Here is a 5,814-nt window from a genome sequence, read left to right on the forward strand (position 1 = left end):
TTTACAATACATAACAAAGTCAGATGAGAAGACCTAATGCTTCATCTTTGCAAACACCACCTAGATACAATGAGTGTTGAGTATATAGGCCCTAACCACTACTCATAAAATATGAACCAATATGTTTGAGTCGCAAACTATTAAACATTTGAACTATTCAAACTAGTACAAATTATAAATTCAAAAGATTCTTCAACAGATAAATAAATAAATGTTTGACTATTCAAACTATTAGACATCTATTTAAAATATAAAAGGAGGCTAGAAGCATTTGTGAGAGGGCCCAATGCTCACTTCCTTTTTGAACATCCCCTAGATGTAATGTGTGTTGAGTATAGTCCTCATTCTCATAGGAGATGGGTTCTTGTGAAATACTACTCATGAGACATGAATCAATGAGTTTGACTCAAAATCTATAAGACAATCAAACTACTCAAACCTTTAGACATTAAAACTATTCTCTAAGAAGAAAAAGAAAAATCAAGTATTCAAACTAATAGACATTCATTTAAATTAGAAAACAAAGTTAGATGCGAAGACCCAATCCTTCATCTTTGTGAATGTCACTGAGATGCAAAGAATGTTAAGTTATACCCCTTAACCACTAGCCATAAAACATGAATCAATGGGCTTCAAGGTAAACTTTAAGCAAACCCCTCCAGAAAAGATATAAATATATTGGTGAATCTTATATTATTTTGAAAAATATAATATTTTCTATTATTTAATTGGCAAAACTTACATTATTTAAGTATTTTTTGAACTAAATTTTATAAAAACTTGACGATTTTAAATATTTTTAAGAACTAAATTAGTAGCTAAAATTTTCTAAAATACAAAACAAATTTGGAAGCTTTTTCGAAAAGATCCAATGCTCCATCTTCACAAACATCACCTTGAGACAATGCATGTTAAATACCCATCATTCTTATGAAAAGGGGGATATTATAGAAATTTACATGAATCAAAGATCAAAAGATTTCACTCAAAACCTATACAGTTGATTCACAATAACAACAACGTCAAAAGAGCCCATTATATTTCTATGTGCTTGGATGCCATCTCTTGATCAGCCATTTGATGAAATGCATGTTTACTATACCCCTCATTCTTATATGACCAATAACTCATAAAACAAAGATCAACGAATTCCACTCAAAATCTACAGAATGGATTCATAGTAACATTGATTCAAAATAACAACATAAGAAGAGTGCATTATCCACTGAAAACCTATACAATTGATTCATAATAACACTGATTCAAAATAACAACATAAGAAGAGTGCATGCTATATTTCTGCTTGCTTGGATGCAATCTCTTGATCTTCAGACATTTGACCCTCATCTGACAAAAAACCCTCTTTATACTTGTAGAAATAAGCAAGCAAGATGAAATACAAAACATTGATCGCCTGCATCACCAACAAGAGCCAGTAGAAGTAATCTAGTCTCCCCCGGTTGATGTTACTATCAAGCCAATTAGGTTTCCCACCACTACCAGTGATTCTATGAACAAGAGTAATCATAAACACACCCAAATAGTCTCCCACAGCATACATAATGGCAGACAAACCTATAGAAGTGCTCCTCAAGTTGGATGGAAACTCAGTATAGAAGAAATCAAGAGAACCCACTGCAAGAAAGCAATCAGCAAGACCATCTATGACAAACTGAGGCACAAGCCAAAACACAGAGATGGGAACTACAGCAGTTGGGTCATCAGTGAGCCCATGGCTTTTTGCCACATTTCTTCTCTTGCTTTCAACCAGAGCAGCAACTAACATTGAGATCAATGAAATTACATGGCCGATGCCAATTCTCTGAAGTGGTGTGAATCCTCTTTCATTTTTTGTGATGCGGCTGGTGAGAGGGACTAACACTCTGTCGTACAATGGAAGCCATGTTATGATTACCAATTGTGTGACGACGTCTATGGAGGCGGCGGGCACTTTGATGCCCGTGGAGCCCACTCTTCGGTCCATTGTTAGGGCTTGAAATATTGTGTAATCCTGTGACGTGATTGTACTGCCTATCTTGACTGAGAACATGGGTAGAATTGCAATGAGGACTTTGAGGTCTTCTACCCTCTGGATTGAAGAGAGCCTCCATGGCCGGGCAATGGAGCCGTTCTCTTGCACGTCTCCTTCTGTGGGTATGGCGGCCTTGTCTAGGAACCTGGTTTTGGAATTGCATGTTGGCAAGTTAGGTCAGTGAAGTGATTGGAATCGCTTCATGTATTCTGCAGATATATGAAATTGAAACAAATAAAATTGATATGTTGAGTAATCCATTGTTGGGTATTAATGTGTGTTGGCATAGCCACTGTGTCTCTATTCTATATTTTTGGTGTGATGGCAAAATTTACATTGTATTAGAGTGCAGATCATTGATGTGTTTGTATAACGATTATATCTTTGATGAGATCTCTCTCCACCACTATTACATGTTTCTTGTGTGGCAGTAAAATCTACATAACATCAGACCACAGGTCATTTGGTTTTTGTGTGGTGGAAGAATCTACATAACATCAGAGTGCAGGTCATTGGTTTGAGTGCCTCAAGCCCTAGACCCTTCCATCCTAGTGTGGTTTTATTATTCCTATTATTATTATGTTATCTAATCTTATATTAATAAGTTGTTGTTATTATAAAAACCAATTTCAATCTTGTTTATGTGCACGTAAGAAGTTATCAAACTCTTTTCTTTTAGTTAAACATCTAAAAAGTCAAGTTTTGATTTATATTATAAATATATTTAATAATATTGTACAATGCCGGATATATAGTTATTTAGTTATATGGGATAGGAGTATGAAGTTTAAATCTCTTTGGATAAAAAATCAGGGATAAAGGCACATCTATTTGGTCAAATTCAAAGTCTTAGGATGAAACCTCTTCTAGTAAGAGGTATCTATTTGGATTCAGAGCCTCGGCCCATGACTCATCAGTGGGGTCCCATTGAACCCTTACCTATTCTATGATTTGACCACTAAGGGTCAAACCCCATTGCTGAAGAACTAGTCAAAGAGGTTTCATCCTAAGGCTCTAAATTCAGCCAACAAATATCTCTAGATATCTCTCAAGTCCTTGACAGAGTTGAATAGATTTTAAACAAAATATTTGAATTTAACTAATACGTACCCTCAGTCATCTCTTATCCAGTGATCCTTAGACAAACAAGTTTAAAGTTGAGGCTCTGAGTTTAGCTGAATAGATACTTCTCAGCTTTAAACTCATTTGTGTAAGGATCAACAAATAAGAGATGAGTGAGGGTATGTATTAGTTAAATTCAAAGCCTTTGTCTAAAATCTATTCGACCGAGTCAAGGACTTGAGAGATATCTAGGGATATCTGTTTGCTAAATTTAGAGCATAGGGCCGAAACCTCTTTGACTAGTTCTTCAGCTGTGGGATTTGACCCTCAAGGGTCAAACCATAGAGAAGGGGTCAAACCATAGAGAAGGATCTATCTAGACGAATTCATCTATTGCACGATCCTAATCTCAACCCTCATGAAATCGAATACTTGCACTCAACAAGACTTGATCACCAGTAAACTTATTAAAGAACCATTAAACTTCATTCAATAGACTGAAATGACACATTAACTATTGAAACACACAAATAAAACTTTTCTATCTATAATAGAACTTGATGACCGAAAATAAACGTACTCAATCACAAAGAAGTGAGACTGTGAATGATAGATACCTGAATCTGGGTGTAACAGGGACCTTGGGGGTAGTTTGGCTATAGTAAAGCATTGTCGGATCAGGAGGAGATAATTTTTTCTTCTTGATAGAAGCCACAATGACCTGTGCTATACCTGTGAAAGGGCTGCCTTGTGGTGTTTCACGGTAGAAAAGTGGTGCCCCAAAAAGGAAACCAACTATTGAAATGAACATGAGAATAAAACATATACCAAATCCCAACGTCCAACTCACATTGCTCTGAAGGTAGACAATAACAGTACTTGCCACCACAGTGACCACATTCAATGAAACCCAATACCAATTAAAGAAACTCTGAAGGTTTTTCTTTTGTTGCACTGTTTTTGTTCCTCCTCTTTCAAACTGATCTGCCCCAAATGGTACGGCAGATGGTCTTATTGTGGCTGACCCAATCATCATAAAAACCATTGCCATCACAAGGAAAGATATCTGCATTTTGGAAGCACTTTGGCATTCTCCCAACTTTGCTTTCACTGCACTGCACTCTTGTGGTGTCAGTGTAGGGGTCAGGGCCGTGAGAGTCCACATACCCGTTCCCTGTATGTTAGAACTACAACATCACAATTTAACTATAAAATTATAATTATCAGTCATTTATTTTGTTTGTTTTATAGTTTATCTAATACGATCTATTATTCAATCTAATCTTGTTTTAAATTCTTTTAAAATAGAAGCATCAATGCTATACTTACAATTAAATTTGAGAAAGCGCCAATGAGTAATCCTAGAAATCTGCCAATGTAAGAGTCTACTACATATGCACCAACTAGGATTGCCAAGTTTGATGTAGCAGAAATGATTTTGAGCATATTTACAATAGCGACAATCTTCATGTTGTATTTAGTTCTTAGATAGACCACTCTATTTGCCTGCAACCCAACAACTGATAGCTTCTCTAAGCTCTCATGTCCTGCAAATGAAATCTCTTATCAGTTTGTGAAGCACCTCTTTTAATTTCAATAAAAATGCAACATATTTTAAGCATTGAATTGTCTAAATGACTTATTTGTATAACACTAATTAATGGGTTTCATCAGAAAAGTGATTATGATTCTTCACTTGTGTAAGTCACTCATTCATATAAGACTGATAGATGGGTCCTATTAGAAAAGCCAGTATGGTTCTATACTTAAAAGTAGTTCATTTATATCACATTAGTACAAGAGTTCTATTGAATAGTCCTCCCTTGTCTTAGTGACTCATTTTAAATTACACTCACAAATAAATTCTACTAAAAGAATAAGCACAATCCCAGATCAATCGCCTAAACAAATTTGAAATATGGTATTCTTTTTCTAAGATAAACTGACAAACAATATTATTAATAAACTGATTAATATCATTAATAAACTAATTAGTAGAAACATATAATTTCAAATGAACCACTTAAACAAATCAAACTCATAACCCACTATTTAAACTGGCTACAATTTTACTATTATTACAAATTTGAAACCCTAGATACAAACCAATACACAATGGATTTTGCATCACATACTCACAAAGTGGGCATGAATATTTCACGGGAAAAACAAATAACTTACATATTAAAAAGGGCATTGTTTTCCATCCTCCCTTTTTTCTATTTTTGCTCGAGTCTTTATCTTGAGCATCATCACTCTGGACAGCATTTGTTTTCATGCATGACTGAGAAAAGCAATTGAAATGGTTAAGAATGGAAACATTACTCCAATGTTTCTTCTCTTCCATTCTTCAAAACTGCTTAGAAACTTTTGTAAGAGGCATGAGAGAGATCACTACTTTATATTACTGTAAATATTCTCTATACCGTCATCAATGTAATGTCAAACAATAACACTCCACAAAAGTCTGATTAGATTATTATTCTGTACATCTTAAAAACAAAGATACAATTAGGTTCACGTTCTTCCTCCAACAAAAAAACATATTAGATCGACTTAATAATAATATCATTCTCTTTTTTGCTGTCATTGGCAAAATAATATCTAGAGAAAAATTCAAGTATTTGGCCGGCCATTACTAGAGAAATGGATATCCTCTGTCCTACTTAATCGATGTTGATACCAAACTATTCGGCATGGGACTGTTTTCATGATCTACT

General features: G+C 34.8%; 1 pseudogene; it reads right to left on the reverse strand.

Moving 5' to 3' along the window:
* Window positions 1-1,291: 1,291 nt before the first annotated feature.
* LOC149541966 (protein NRT1/ PTR FAMILY 2.13 pseudogene) lies at window positions 1,292-4,259 on the reverse strand (annotated as a pseudogene).
* Between the last annotated feature and the right edge of the window lie 1,555 nt (window positions 4,260-5,814).

Source organism: Cupressus sempervirens, chromosome 8 (assembly GCF_028749045.1).
Source record: "Cupressus sempervirens isolate cs-2001-9-10 chromosome 8, ASM2874904v1, whole genome shotgun sequence".
Lineage (NCBI taxonomy): Eukaryota > Viridiplantae > Streptophyta > Pinopsida > Cupressales > Cupressaceae > Cupressus > Cupressus sempervirens.